This window comes from Mustela lutreola, chromosome 12 (genome assembly GCF_030435805.1).
Source record: "Mustela lutreola isolate mMusLut2 chromosome 12, mMusLut2.pri, whole genome shotgun sequence".
Classification (NCBI taxonomy): Eukaryota; Metazoa; Chordata; class Mammalia; order Carnivora; family Mustelidae; genus Mustela; species Mustela lutreola.
This window is the reverse complement of record NC_081301.1, coordinates 11362284-11378721: the sequence shown is the minus strand read 5'-3', so window position 1 is coordinate 11378721 and position 16438 is coordinate 11362284. Positions and strand designations below refer to the sequence as shown.

Below are 16438 nucleotides of genomic sequence, written 5' to 3'. Positions count from 1 at the left end.
TTCTGAGAAAAGAAGGGCAAACTACAGGAACTAGTGAAAACTGACACACGGCACTTCCACACACACACAAAGAAACAAAAAATCCAAGAAGAAATGTATTGATTGCAGGACAGTGTACATTAGGAGATGAGGTTTTACCCTACTTGCATACATTAGTATTTGTCTAGGCTACCAAAATTTAAGACTTCTTCCTGCAACAGTTACAAACTGAACACAATTTAGTATGTGCCAGACACTGTGCTGAGCCCCTGTGAGATATTGCTCTCTAATCTTATTCTACACGATTGTAGATATTATATTCATTTTAAAAGGTGAAAGGCCTTACAGATAGTAAGTGGCAGAGAAAGGATTTGAAAATAAACCTGACCAATCCAAGGCCTGTGTTCTCTACAACATATTTTGTCTGGTTCCAGAGTGAATCAAACCTCATCTCTAGGTCAAACCAGAAAAATAATGTGTAATGTTTGAGCCAAGATACAAGGGCATTTTAAAATTTTTAAATAAAGTTTTTAAAAGCTTGAAATCCATTTATGGAAGTACCTACTATTTAGATATTAGCAAAAGTCACAAGGTCACTGCCAAAAATCTATACTTTTTTGGATAACTATCAATACACTTAAAGTCAGGACATCTCAGGTGGCTGCTGTTGCTATAGCTTACATTCCTGCTATGCTCACATTACCTAAAAAAATCTCTTTGTCTAAGTAGCCAGGAAGCTATCTTTTACTTACATTTCTTTTAGCCTAAACCTAACACAGTGAACCAAATTACTCCAGAAGTCACGTCATTCAAAACACAGTAGAAAATGGCAAGGGGGGCGAGGGCTTGACTGGCTTAGTCGGTGGAGCATGAGTCTTAATCTCGGGGTTGTGGGTTCGAGGCCCAGACTGGGTGTAGAGATTACTTAAAAATTAAAATCTTAAAAAAGGAGAAAAAAAGGAAAATGACAAGGTTTACCAGATGACTTACTAGCCACTTTAAAAGAATGACTGAAAACTGGCCTATTAAAGTCCTTTCAAACTTTAAAAAAGCTAAAAGGGTTTTCTTCATTGGGGCAAAAGTATAACAACAAAATCCTTCAACACACACAATCTGAATTATTCCTCATTGAAAATAAAGTATCTTATCTAAGATACTTTTTCTAAAAAAAATATTTTATTTATTTATTTGACAGACAGCGATCACAAGTAGGCAGAGAGGCAGGCAATAGAGAGGGGGAAGCAGGCTCCACACTGAGTACAGAACCCGATGGCGGAGCTCAATCCCAGGACCCCAAGATCATGACCTGAGCCGAAGGCAGAGGCTTAACCCACTGAGCCATCCAGGTGCCTCCTAAGATGCTTTTTAAAAGTATCTTAAAATGGGAAATCAATGGAGTTCCAATACTGTTAAGACTAATCATTAACTACTCAGCAAATCAACTTATGATTTTAAAATAATGAGCAGGGAAAGAAAGAATTTCTAAAAACAAAATCTCAGAAGCTACACACTTTTTTCTAATTGCTTATAATGTTCATTAAAGAGTTCCAAAGGTTATTTCATATTTTGCTTCTCTCATATGGAATACAGATCACAAGGGGTTAGGAGAAGTGGCGATACGTCAAACTCAACCTCCTTCCCTTATACACTATCCTGCTAAAACAGTACCAGGTCCCCCATACAAGATGATCCCTTCCATTTGTCGCTTTTGCCTGTCTACTCCCAAATTTAGTAAAGAGAACACCCAACTCTTGGAATCAAATAGACATGGATTTGAATATCAGGTTCACATCTTACCAATTAAGTGATTCTGAACTTACTCAACAAGCCTCCATTTTCTTCCTTTTTTTTTTTTTAAGGTTTTATTTGAGAGAGAGAAAAAGAGAGAGCACGCACACAAGCAGGCAGAGGGGTAGAAAGAGAAGCAAGATCTCCACTGAGCTGGGAGCCCAACATGAGGTTCGATCCCAGAACCCTGGGATCATGACCCGAGCTGAAGGCAGACATTCGGCCGATGGAGCCACCCAGGTGCCCCAAGCCCCAATCTTCTTATCTGAACTAGAGCAACCACTTTAAAAGGCTAGTGTGAAGATTAGTCATAACATGCATAATGTATACCTACTCTTAGTATTGTTAATCATTACATGTCTGACACTTTCTTTTTTATGTTGTCATTATAAGTGTAATGCATCCACTACTAATTAATGTAAAAGGATTCACTTTAATTCTCCCTGGCAAACCAGAGACGGGGAGCAAAGCGCTAAGAGTGACCACTAGTACCAAACCTGCTACAGTCAACCTTGTCAGAGTAAAGATTTTTATTTTAATTGTTTAAAGATTTTTAATTGCTTAAATAATCTTCAAACTGCTTAATGGGTCAAGGGGTTTCACTTTGGAGTGATGGAAACGTTTTGGAACTAGAAAGGGTCGTGGTTGCCAGACAATGTGAATGTACTAAATGCCACGGAACTGTTCAGTTTAAAATGGTTAATTTAAAAAAAAATTAATTTTCAGAGGGAATGAGGAAAAAAGTAGCATAATTATTCCTACTGAACATCATTAGATGCCAGCAATGTGACCAGTTAAGCTGAGTTTATTTGAGGTTTTCTGGTCCACATTTCCAAAACAGCCTGGAGGTGAAGAAATCCACTTCACACCCCAACTATGCCACTAGTTATGTGTGTGATTCTGGCCAAGTCCCTTACCACTCAGGATATATCCTGAATTCTTCATCTGTCAAAGAACAAAGTGGGGCTAAAGGAACATAAAAGGTTTCTCAAAGATGCTATACTTTATATTCTTAGCAAACCAATTATGTGAAATAAAATTATCCAGATTAAAAAAAAAAAGTTTAACTACAATATATGCTAAATCTGACCAATTAAAAGCCACCACATGTCCACTGAACTTAAAATGTGTTATCCTACATAAGAAAATTTTCTCATTTCAGGGTGACTGGGTCCTACTGACTCCTATTTACTGGTAACAAAAACCAATTCTATAATGACAGTGCCCAAATCATATTCACTGACATTATGATCTAAGGACAAAGGAAAAGACTTAATTCAGATACAACTAATGAGGTAAGCTCAAGGTCACCATTATAAGCCAAGTTGGTGAACTACAAGTTTTTAACTAATAAACTCAAGGATGTCTTTTTATCCAACTTAAGTATAAAAATATAAGTATAATGCATCATTAGACAGCCTATAAATAAAATTACATACATTAATCAACATTATTTTGCAAATATGTCTTTTTTCCTATAAATGACCTTCAGATTAAAAACTCCTCCTGCTATACAGCTCTGAAAAGTTTTTAAATCTAAAGGAATCTTATTCTGTTCTTGAATATGCCTGGAAGAGAAGCTAAATCCTCTAGTATCTTCTGGTATTTTGTTAAGTGTAGGTTGTTAAAGACATGTTTTGGCAACTAACACCTTAACTACCATTAATTAGGGTGGAAGGTTGTCTTCCTCCACTGTGCTTCTAAATCCTAAGGGGAAGGAGAGGGAGTTTGGCATGAGCATTCAAACCTGATAACTCAACCGGATCTCAACATAGTGACGGAAGGGACTAGTTGGGAACTCTGATCTGTTGTTTTGCTTTTTAATATTTTGTTTATTTGAGAGAGCAGAGGGAGAGAGAGCACATGAGTGGGGGAAGCAGTAGAGGGAGAAGCAGGCTCCCCTGTGAGCAGGGAGCCAGATGTGGGGCTGGATCCAGGACCCTGGGATCATGATCTGGGCCAAAAGCAGACACTCACCAACTGAGCCACCCAGGTACCCCTCATCAGTTGTTTCCAAAAGGATGGAACAGACAGAGTTAGATATCCATAGCCCATGAAGCAATAAAGGAAAGCTCAAAGGATGACATCTAAGTTGTAACAAACTGCTGAGAACATAAAATGTTTTACAATCTAGAGCAACTTATTTAACAAACTTTATTGAAACAGTGGAGACATTTACAAATCCAAAGAAAAGTCTGGAGGGCCTTACCAGAGGTTTCCAAATCAATTATCTAGATTCAGACCTCAGTAACCGATTCAGCAATCACATCTCTTTCTGGCAGTTAGTATCAAAATGAAAGCATAAAGCCACAGATGCACATCCTTTCTAAACATTCCTAATTTTCTTTTTATCAAAACAATCATCACCTGAATGTCACCACCACACTTGCAAATTCAGTACCAAAACTAAACTAAACTTGCCTCCTGATGCCACTGTCGGATTCCCTAACCAAGGCACCAAGGCTGCCCAATCAACCTGGCTTGAAACCTGTAGACATGTCATTCAGCCCTCACATTCAGTTTCAAGGCATCCCTTCTATTCCTGTTTCCACAACTTTTATCGCTTTTTTTCTTCAAACAATACAATACAATACAAAGTACAATAGCATCTTAATCAGTGTATGCATTTCTGCCTCTCTTTTCACATAAAGTTACCAAATTCATAAATATAGCCCTAATAATACCATCCCTCCACTGTTGCTTAAAAACCTTTCACTGAAGCCTCACTGTCAACAGAGTAAAAACGGAGTTCCTCACCTTTGCATTCCAGGCCTTCCATCATCAGTGGCTCCAACATTCTTACCATTTCCTTTGATATTCTCTCACCTTTAACTACTGAATCACTTATTCTTTCTCAAAGAAATCTTGAGCATTCTTATTTTGCTAATGCAATTTCCTCCATATGCAATTCTCTTCCCTATTTTCTCATTACCTAATCCTACTCATTTTCCATGGCTCAGTACAGATGTACGTATCACATTCTCTCTGAAGTCTCTCTCTTATCCCTCTTAGCTAGAAATAATATCTTGCTCTTCTGAACTCTTAAGGTCTTACCTAAAAAAAAAAAAACCAGACACACACACATACATACATGTACATACACACACGCGCGCATGCACACACACACACACACATCATCTATCTCAATAGAATGTAAGCTCTTGAAGGTCAGGGTCTATGTATACTTTATTCTTGTATCCCCCCCCATCCAACTAGCACACTGCATAATATTCAAAATTATGATGAATTAATAAAACCAACAGCAGTCTTTGAAAGAATACTCATTAAGAAGAAAGACACATCATAAAGACCTCAAGGTACAGAGTATTCCACAGAAAAAACTGAAATTCCAACTATAGCATCTTTACCAAGAAACAGACTATAACTAATAAAAAAATATTCATTCAACAAATAGTCAACAACCTTAGTCCCAGGTACTGTTCTAGGTGCTTAGAATCTGCACAATACAAAACCAGTATTAATCCTTACCTTTATGGAGCTTATACTCTAGTAAAGGTAAAAGGGCAATACACAAAATAAGCAAAATATAAGTTAAATCGTTTAAATGGTAATGAGAAAAGGAAGGTGGAAAAGGCTGGGAAGGGCCAGAAATGGAGGAGCTGCCATTTTAACAGGGTAGAAAGGGAAGGCCTCACCAGAAAAGACCTAAAAAGGATGGAGCAATCATATATCTGAGTAACAGCATTCTACACAGGGCAAACAGCAAGTGCAAAGGACCTAAGACAGAAATACATGCCTGTCACATTAAAAAAAATAGCAAGGAGGACACTTTTCTGTGTCCAAAAAGTAGGAGGAGATTAAATCAGAGAAGAAAAGGGTATCTGATCACAAAAGACCTTAACAGGACGTAGCTTTTTATTCTGAGCAAGACAGTGTTCTGACCAGAAAGAGACAAAATCTGACTTACCTTTTTTTTTTTTTTTTTTTTTTTTTTAAGATTTAGTTTATTTATTTGAACAGACAGAGATCACAAGTAGGCAGAGAGGCAGGCAGAGAGAAGGAGAGGGAAGCAGGCTCCTTGCTGAGCAGAGAGCCCGATGTGAGGCTCATGACCTGAGCCAAAGGCAGAGGCTTTAACCACTGAGCCACCCAGGCGCCCCCTAACTTACCTTTTTAAAAGGATCATTCTTGCTATGTGATTGAGAACAGAATATGAAGGGGCAAAGAGCAAAAAAGGGCTACTGCAATAATTCACAAGAACTGATGTAAACTTAAATCAGTAGAAATGATGAAAAATGGTCAGAGTCTGGATGTATTTTGAAGGCAGAATTGGCAAGATTTCCTGATGGGTCAGATGTAGTGTATGAGAGAGAGTCAAAGATAACTCTTTTGGCCTGAGCAACTAAAAAGATGGAGGAAGTTGCTATTAACTAAAACATGGAGGGGTACCTGGGTGGCTCAGTGGGTTAAGCCTCTGCCTTCACCTCAGGTCATGATCTCAGGGTCCTGGGATCAAGCCCTGTAGCTCAGCAGGGAGCCTGCTTCCCCCTCCCTCTCAGCCTGCCTCTCTGCCTACTTGTGATCTGTCAAATAAATAAAATCTTTTTAAAAAAGAGAAAAACAAAACAAAACAAAAAAACCCATGGAATACCACAAGAGGGGCAGATGAAAGAGGGGGCAGGGTAACGATCAGGAGTTTGGTTTGGGGCAAGTTTAGTTTGAGATGCCAATAAAATATGTAAGTGGAGATGTCAATCAATATAGGCAGTAGGACAAACAAGTCTGGAGTTTCAGAGATACACAGTAATAAAGCCAGGAGATTGGATGAGATCACTGGGGGAATGAGAATGAAGAGCAGAGATCCCAGGTGGTCCAATATTAAGAGGTATAGTTATGAAGAAGAACCAACAAAGGAGAAGCCAAGGAGACAGGAGGAAACCAACAGAATATGGTATCCCAGAAACCAGAGCATAAAGTATTTCAAGGAAAGAGACATCCACTGCACCAAATGCTGCTAACAGGTTAAGAATTAAAATTGGTGGTTTCAACAAGAGCAGTTTCAGTAATTAAGTTGAAAGTCTCTTATTGTAGGTTCAGGAGAGAACAGGAGAACTGAAAATGAGTAGAAACAACTTTTCCAAGAAGTTGAGAAACTGGGTTGCATCTAGAAGAAATAGCGTGGTCAAGAAAGCATTGTTTAAAAAAAAGAATACATGAAATAACAGCATGTGTGTGCTGACTAGAATGAGCCACTAGGCAGGAGAATAATGATTTAGCAGAAGAGAGGGGGAGAACAGACATGATTTCAACTGTGACAGAATTTCACTAAAAGAGTCAAACAGCCCAATGAAGAGAAATTTCACTAGCTTAGTGGACAGTCATTTCAGGGCACTGTTATTCTTTGTGATACTAAAGAAGGAAGGAGGGCGGCCCATAATCCTAATTCACATGCCATAGGATTTACTGAGAACATTCATGTTAGGCCTTTTGTATGTTATTTCATTTAAGCTCAAAATAACTTCATGAGGTATTATCTTTATGCTACAGATAAGGAACCAGAAGCTCAGAGAGAGCAAGTAATTTGATTAACACACAAAGCTAGTGAGTGGTAGAGCTATATTTCAAATCCAGCTCCTCCTGAGCATTAGATAAGGAATTATAGTTAATTTAGACAGTTAAAAGTTTTGTGGTTGTATCTTTTTTTAGGTTCCCACCTGTTAGAAATACTGAAGTATTTATGGATGAAAGTATATGATGCCTAAGATTTACTGTAAATATTTCAACAAAAATAACAGAAAGTAATTCTGAGTGAGGGGTAGATGAAACAAAAGCAGCAAAATGCTGGTAACTGCTGAAGCTAGTTGACGGGTACGTGAAAGTTCATTGTACTGTTCTCTTTCATGTACATTTGGACATGCCATGATAAAAAAAATTAAAATTCAGGTCCTCTGAGTCAAATTTTTCTCATTACTTCAAAGTATGCCCTTAATTTCTCTTCAATCCTCCCTTCAAAAAAAAAAAAACTGTTCCATGTTTCACAGCTTACAAACAGCTTTCTTTTCTTCTTTAATCCTCACCATAACTGTAATTTAGGGGGTTTATTCCAATTTTATACATAAGGAGTGAGATCTACAACTAGGAAATAACAGGATCAGACGTCAAAGCCAAGTCTTCTGGTGCCAACAACATTGTACTACCCAGTACAGCAGTCTGGGTTGCACACAGGATCATCTCAGGGAATAACCTAAAAGGAGAGTACACCCAAGGGCTAGCCCTCTTCTTCAGGTTCATTACTACTGCATAATCCTGGGCCCCAAATCTCCTATGAAGGCCATGCATTACTGCAGGCAGTCTTTGAAAAGCCTTGCACTCAAAGCTTGACTGAAACAAGCAGATTTCAAATTTGCCCAGACATCAACCTTCCTGCCCAAATTTGGGAACCAAAAGGAACCTCTTTAGGGGTGTTCTGAAAGTCTGCCTATCTCTGCTCTAGAGTCAACTCCGTGCCTCCATTTCTCTAAATGTAATGCTCTCCTGTTCACCTACATTATACTCCCAGAGGGATCAAAGTCCAGGTATGCAAACCGTGGGCTCTAGAAATAAAGACTACTACTAAACAATAATACTGACCAAAAGCCAGTTTTGAAGATTTTATTTTTAAGTAATCTCTACACCCAACATGGGGCTGGAACTTAACAACCCTGATGTCAAGAGTCACCTGCTCTAGCCACTAAGCCAGCCAGGTGCCCCTCAAAAGCCAATTTTGTAGAACTCCACAACATTTACCACAAAGCTGGCATTTCAAAGAGCATCAGTTAATATTTATCTTTAAGATACCATCTTTTTAAAAATCTCATCACTAATATGTTTGATATCTGTCCTTCCATACTAACCTTGACATTAAAAGCTTATGTACAGAGGCACCTCGGTGGTTCAGTTGGTTAAGCGACTGCCTTTGGCTCAGGTCATGATCCAGGAGTCCCAGGATTGTGTCCTGCATTGGGTTCCCTCCTCAGCAGGGAGTCTGCTTCTCCCTCTGACCCTCTCCCCCTCATTTTCTCTGTCTCTCTCTCTCAGTAAATAAAATCGTTAAAAAAAAAAAAAAAAAAAAAAAAAAAAGCTTATTTACAGCTTACTTCAAAAACAACTGAAAGTATGCATACCAAAGGCTCCAAACATTATTCCCTCCAGCCGCTAACCTACATTATCAAGATTGCAACACCTTTCCCCTCTAGTTCACTAACTTTGCTAACTAAAACTGAATTGTCCAGAGTTAAGACAAGAGCTACCCAATACCCTATACTTCATTAGGTAAAAACGTAGGTTGTCTAAGTTGTACAAAAGCCTATGATTAGATGCAATATTTAACGAGTTTTAGATTTACTTGGAATTATAACTACCATAAGAATAAACTGCCTCTATCTTAACTGTTAGAAACAAACCACCTCTTTACCAGGTCACTACCTAGGTAACCAAAATTATAGACTCCATTTATACATTAAGGGCCAATCTATCAAGGGAAGGATCTATTCTTTACTCAAAACAGTGTTATAGAGCCCTACTAAGAAATCTTGGGTCTTGGGGCACCTGGGTGGCTCAATGGGTTAAGGCCTCTGGCTTGGGCTCAGGTCATGATCCCAGCGTCCTGGGATCAAGCCCCGCATCAGGCTCTCTGCTCACCCGGAGGCCTGCTTCCCTTCCTCTCTCTCTGCTTGCCTCTCTACCTACTTGTGATCTCTGTCTGTCAAATAAATAAATAAATACATAAAATCTTTAAAAAAAAAAAAAAAGAAAAGAAAAAGAAATCTTAGGTCCAGCACAAAATGTGCCTTTGAGCCTAAGTCAATGCATGTTTGCTGAATTAAACTAGTAGAATAGGTAAGTGTAATTTAAAAAAAAAAAAAAATCTAAACAGAGTCTTTAAGGACAATTACTATTTGCTTTATGTCAAGTATGAATATGGTTAAATTCATACTTGATTTATGTCTATAGTATTAACATGGTTAAATTCAATTTATAAACAAATTGCTGATCTGCCTAATAGGATATTGTGAAAAGTGCTGGTACCTGGAAAACTGCAAAGAACAGGAAATTCTGCAGGTGCAGTAAGAAACTACATCTTATCCATGACCCAGAAACGCCTCTGAATTTATTACACAACCTGCTGCAGAACTCACTCTTCAAATGGAAATGAACCATGAAGTCACACAATGCAAGACTGTGATTTTATTGATATAATCAACTATACCCTTTCGAGTTGTGCTAAAGTTAACTCAAGAAAGCAGATGTTCGACACAGTGTTAGTTATCTCAGAAGAGAATTTTAATATCAAATAACTGAAATTTAGGATGGCATTCATTCACTCAGCAACACATATATATGGAATGTCTTTTGTGAGACAGATACCCATACTTCTCAAAAAGGATGTACTTCAAGGACCCTTAAAACAAGAAATACATTAAATTAGGCATGAAAGTGACAAATCAGGTCATGTGGTTACCTCATTATTGAGTGCAAGACCTAAAAGTTACAGACTTGCAGATCTTTCAGGCTTAAACCATTTAAATATTTATATTACCACTAATCTGGCCTCATCACTTTATTCTTTTCTGTTTCAACTGACATATAAATTTAACTTACATTTCTCAATAAAGGTTTCTAAAATTAGACTGGATGAAGCCTCTCATAATTACCTGTCAGAAACAGTTTTTCTACAGCTGAACAAATTTTTTAAAACAACCAATTTTCCAATAAAATCTATATAAAACAAATGAAAACAAAAAGAGCAATAAGATGGGTAACGGAGGTCCAAACATGTTATACAAGAGAATATAAACTATTAAGAATAGATCAGAACCTGGTCAACTCAACTGGTAGAGCAAGTGGCTCTTGATCTCAGGGCTGTGGGTTCGAGCCCGACATTGGGTATGGAGATTACTTAAAAATCAAATCTTTAGGGGTGCCTAGGTGGCTCAGTGGGTAAGGCCTCTGCCTTCCGCTCTGGTCATGATCTCAGGATCCCGGGACAAGCCCCACATCGGGATCTCTGCTCAGCGGGGAGCCTGCTTCCCCACCCCTCTGCCTGCCTCTCTGCTTGTGATATCTCTCTCTGTCAAATAAATAAATAAAATATTAAAAAAAAAATCTCTAAAGGGGCGCCTGAGTGGCTCAGTCAGTTGGACATCCAACTCTTTCAGCTCAGGTCATGATCTCAGGGTCTTGAGATCAACATGTCGGGTTTCCCACTCAGTGGGGAGTCTTCTGTTTGACATTCTCTCTCCCTTTCTTTCTGCCCCACCCCTCCACTTGCTAGCTTTTTCTCCCCTGCCAAAATAAATAAATCAATCTTTAAAATAAAATAAAATCTTTAAAAAAAAAAAAAATCAGCTAGCACAAAAGACTACTATCAGGGCTGGGTATTACCAAGCTCAAGCAAATTAATGCCCAAAAAGCAACTGACTATTTACATTTTTGCAATATCAATCATAACCAGCATACAGAGGCTTTCTACAACTAATAAACATTTTAAAAGCATTTCAACATCATTCTTCCTCAAATAGAGCATAACCTGTCAACAGGCTTGGAAATGTCAACAGGATGGGTATGAGAACTAAAATTTTAAAAAGGAAAAAATACTCAATAATCTAAGGGAGGAGGTTTAATGCCTCTAGAAGAAGGATAGCTCTATTCTTCTGTTCAAGTCACTTAGAATTAGTTGATTTTCTGAAAAATACACAGGAAAATGTATTGTATTTATTATTCCTGATTTAGGAAGTGAATTCACTGAGTGAGAGAAGTACTCATCTCGGGAAATTCATGCTTATAAGTAATCTCAGGCTACAGCCACAATGCAGAATGTTTCTCACAATCTTCTGCTCATACTCAAGAATTCAAATCAGCACCAACACTCAACTACAGAAATGAGTCAAAAAAGATAAGCAGACAGTAGAGCAAAGAATGAAGAAACTTCAATTTGCAGACACCTCTGACATTCAGAGAAGTTTCATCTCTATCCAAGTTTCCCACTATAAATTAACTCACCTAATGCCAAATTCCGAAGCACCAATTATTATTTGACCGAGACAGAGAAAAAAGGAGCTATCTCCATATTTACATAGTTCTAATCTTCCTGAAAGACTTATACTTCTTTTATATAAACCATCTCAATTCTCATGGGAAGTAGACAGAGTCAGGTTTCTTGGAGGAGAAACAAGCACAAAGGGATTAAGTATCTTGTCCAGCAAGTCACCAGTGAAAATAAAACCAGACCCAATTATTTAGTCTACAAAGTCTAAATAACCTGCTTTCCTTGGTTCATAAACTTAGGACAATATTTTCAAGTGCCTACCAACTATCCCAAACCATACAATTTCACGGAACAATACATATAACCAGAACACTCCCAGAATTGAGTTTTCTGAGCAAGAAAATACTGCTTGCCCCAAATCAATAAAATGAACTAACACAATGGACTTTAAAAATTCAAGGAGGAAACAATAGCCATATCGGAGAGAATTTTCAAAGGTTACTCTATTCATTTTATATGATACTGCTCAAATTCTCTGCCAGGGAGCCAAAGGGGCCAAACATGCCCTTATAATCATATCCTACACATATATCAAGTCTCAAAATACTGCAAAGAATTTCAATGAAAGGCATAGTGTCCTTTAAAAACCTTTCCCTCCAAAAATAAAATCTTATAGCAATGCCTTCAGAACATTATTTTGTTGCCTTCATGATGCACTTTAAATTTGATTTTAAAAATCAGCTTCCAGTTTACTTTTTAAATATTTATATTTACAGATTCAGATTATTTAAAATGTGTTGTTCTGGGGCGCCTGGGTGGATCAGTGGGTTAGAGCCTCTGCCTTTGGCTCAAGTCATGATCCCAGGGTCCTGGGATCAAGCCCCACATCAAGCTCTCTGCTCGGCAGGGAGCCTGCTTCCTCCTCTCTCTCCGCCTGCTGCTCTGTGACCTCCGTCTGTCAAATAAATAAATAAAATTTTTAAAAATAAATAAATAAAATGTGTTGTTCTGCTCAGCCTCCATTATGTTTAGGCAAGATTCTCACTTCCACTCAAACTTATTATTTGAAGCTACAACGGCCACATTAAGATACTTCCTAAATTGACAAAAGGAGAAAACAAATCAAACCAGAAAGCTTCCCAAAGTATCAAAGCATACCTTTTATTTGAAACCACACAGGTACTACATAACACACTACATGAAGCCCACAAAGAGATAATTGAAGCTATTTCTGCAACATGAAATAATTTTTTTGCAAAATCTGACAAGACTGAATTTTTGACTGTCAAAAGGGAAATCGTTTCCCAAGATTGTAGAAAACCCTGCTTACTACGGCAGTCTCAAAGCAGTTTCCTTAATCCTTCCAAATCCCAAAGAATCTAACACAAGCCACAGAACACTGAATGAGAACCGCACTGAAATATATGTGCTCAAACCCCTGAAGGTTATTTCCTATGTGTCTGGCAAGCTGATTGGTCGTTATGTCCTCACAACCCCAAAAGTCTTCCTCAATAAAGTTAACACTACACTCCCTAACTCAAATCAAAATACCAGAAAATCCAAAAGCCTCCAACCAAATTATTACTTGAACTATTTGGGAGAAAAAGCCAACAACCCAGGATCAGTTACTTTTACCCTGAAAGAGAGTTAAAGAATCGCAGATCTCCACTCCTGCCACTTTTAGGAGCTGGATGTACATTACCTCTGTCTGCCTCTAGCATGGGACTCAGATATTACATCACTCAAACAAAGCCCGAAAACTGCCCCATTACCCAGAAAGCACCAGGGTAGCTGAGACACTGCACTAAGGTATTCCTTCCTCTCTGATACACAGCCCTCGAAAGGCACGGACACTGGGCCCAGCTCTCTTGCAGTATCTTCAAAAAGGCATCTGCCCTGCACCTGCTGCAATCCTATTTCTATTCACTTGTGGTGCAATCCACACAACCCTGTGTGGCTCTTCTATATGCACACTTGTCAGCACAATGCAATAGGACAATATTCTACCACATACCTCCTCCAACTTGGGAGTGTGTACTACTCAGCTCTACCCTGTCCCTTCCCCATTCATAGGGTTCTGGAACTAAAATCTGGCTTCTTGATTTTTCTGATCCTAGAGGCATGAACTTTCAAATATATACAGGGTTTAATGTCCTCTGTTTTTCATTAGCATCATTCCAGAATCCACATACACTGGCCATACACACTCTTCAGTTCTTCTACGTCCAGAATATAATCCCCTCTTCAGTTTGATTTTGGCTTTTGTTTTTTCAACTTCTGCACTCTGCCTTTTATTTCCAGTGACCTAAAACTTTTGAACCCCTTAATCTCTCGGGACTCAAAGTTTTCCAATCTCACCCCACTCTTCAGCACCCTGCTCCTTCCATTCTCTTTTAAGCAACCTGTTTTCCTAACTCTCTCCAGCCTGAATAGTCATTTCCTGCCGCTAAACCTGGACAACCTGCTTCCTCCACCATCACCCCAATCCAATACACAACCTATCCCTTTCTAGTCACAGACACATTCACGCACCTCCCTACCTTGCCCTTCTCTTACCCCGTTATATACTGTGCATTATTCTATGTCCGCTACCCAAAAATATCCTGTTTTCCCCCATTCTTCCCTCTCTTCCTTGCCTATCCCCCACCAGACAAAATCTAGCACCCCAAGCTATGTTTCCATCCCTCTACATACTCTATGTACCCCAGACCTGACCTGCATCCCTCCCCTTCCAAACCATCCCTTACTACCTCCCTCTACTGATTTCCCTTCACACACGTACCACCCCCACTTCTTCTCCCTAACTCCCCTCCACACTTCCTGCCCCCAAAACATTTCCTTCCATCTGTTTTCATACCTCAGCTGCCACTCCAAGAATATTTTCCTCACCCCTTACACCTCTGGCCCTCTACCTCACACATACTCCACTCCACCCGTCCCCTGCAATGTCTCCCCAACCCCAAAGTTTCCTCATTTCACTCAAGTCTGCTATCCGCTAAATACACTGCACACCTCCTGTCCATCGCCACCACCCTACTCCACTGTCCTCACTTCTCTCCAACTCTGGCCCTGCTCCAATCACCTTCCTCCTCCCCTCCCCCCCCCCATACAGTTCTCCCCTGAGCACCACTCGCCAGTGAGACACCTGTCTTCTCCCCCGCCCCACATGTCTGCCCTTTGCGTGTCCCACCTATCCAGTCTCAACACTATTCCTGCTTCCTTCTTGTCTTCCCTACACACCTCCTGGCCAGACGCAAACCTCACATCCTTCACCGGTCTCCTGAAACCTCTGGGCCTACCCTCACACACACCTCCTCCCTGCAAGCCTCCATTTCCCTCACCATCACTCCAGAGACCCCTAGACACCTCCGTCCCTCTCTCCCCATCACACTTCCCCCTACCTGCACACCTGCCTCCACATTTCCCTTCCCATTTGTCCCGTGGCCTTCCATAAATCTGCCCCCACGCCTTGCCCCTCACACGCAGCCCCGACCGGGACATCCGCTTCTTCCACTCCTCCCTCGAGTCCCTAATTTCCTCCCTCCATTCCCATCATGCTAGCCTCTACCCTCCCCAAAGCCTCCCTCACACCCTCCTGAACCCCCAAAGGCTGCCCCCACCCGCCTGAATGCCCTCCCCATCCCTCTCGCACTCCCCCTGGCCCCACTGGGCGCCCGAACCTGCTCGAAGGCCCTCCCGCTCCGTTGGGCCGGATCCCTCCACCCTTCATTCTCCCCCAAGTCTGCCCACACCCTCCGCCAGCCCCCCCCCCAAGCCTCGCTCACAACCCCTGCCCCCAATGTCCTCCAACACCTGCCCAGAGCCCCTCGCCTTCCATCCTACCGAGACCCCCGGCGCCGGGTCCCCCCCAACACTGCCCACGCCCTCCCCTCACTCGGGGCCGGGACCCCGTCCCCCACGAAGGTGAGGAAGGCTGCCCGCTGCCCTTGCCCGAAACGGCCGGGGCACCGCAGCGGCGGCCACAATGCCAGAGGCACGGGGGCCGGGATTGCTCCCTGCTCTCCGCCCGGGCCGCCGCGGCCGGCGCCGCCGCTGCTAAGGACGCACAACAAACAATGCGGGGCCCGGGCCGGCTCCGCCAACCGCCTCAACCGCCGCCTAAACCGCCGCCCGCCCGGGACGGCCCGCCGCGCAGGCGCCTACCCCACCGCCGCAGCCTACCCGCGCCGCCGCGCTCTGCCCGCGCCCGGTCCCCGCTCCCGCTCCGCCGCCGCCGCCACCTCGTCCGTCCGCGTCTCCGGCTCCTCAGCCCAGCGGCGGCGGCTGCGGCGGCTGCTGCCCTGGTGGCGCTCGCGGCTCCGGTCTCCGCTTCGGCGGCGGCGGCGGCGGCGAGCACGTGACACCGCCCAGCGCGCCCATTGGCCGATCCGGGGGGCGGGCCCGCGGCTGCTGGGGAACGGAAAGCCCGCCCCCTCGCTCGCCGCGCTCCCCTTCCACGCGCACTCTGCCGTACCTGAGAGCGCCGGCCAGCGCCCGCCGGCGCCGTGCCGCGCCGCCGCCTGCGCCAACTGCGCACCTGAGAGCGCGCAGGGACCACACGCTGGTGGAGGCCGCATGCACCTGCGAGCAGACGCTTACGTAAGCTGCGTCCCCGCCTTTCTCCAGGCGCCAGGCCCCCGCCCGCTGCAGCACCTGAGCCCCGCTGCGCTAGCAGCGTAACTA

At 42.0% G+C, this 16438-nt stretch overlaps 1 protein-coding gene across 3 annotated transcripts in view; it reads right to left on the bottom strand.

Annotated features, from left to right (window-relative positions):
* The window catches only part of STRBP (spermatid perinuclear RNA binding protein), a 145361-nt gene extending 129270 nt beyond the window's left edge, over positions 1 to 16091 (bottom strand). For 2 of the 3 annotated variants that reach the window (XM_059143363.1, XM_059143361.1), the window contains exon 1: positions 15938 to 16091. The gene's annotated coding sequence lies outside the window, so the exon portion shown is untranslated. The remainder of the gene's footprint in view (positions 1 to 15937) is intronic. The other variant, XM_059143362.1, reaches the window with a different exon arrangement.
* Positions 16092 to 16438: the final 347 nt, after the last annotated feature.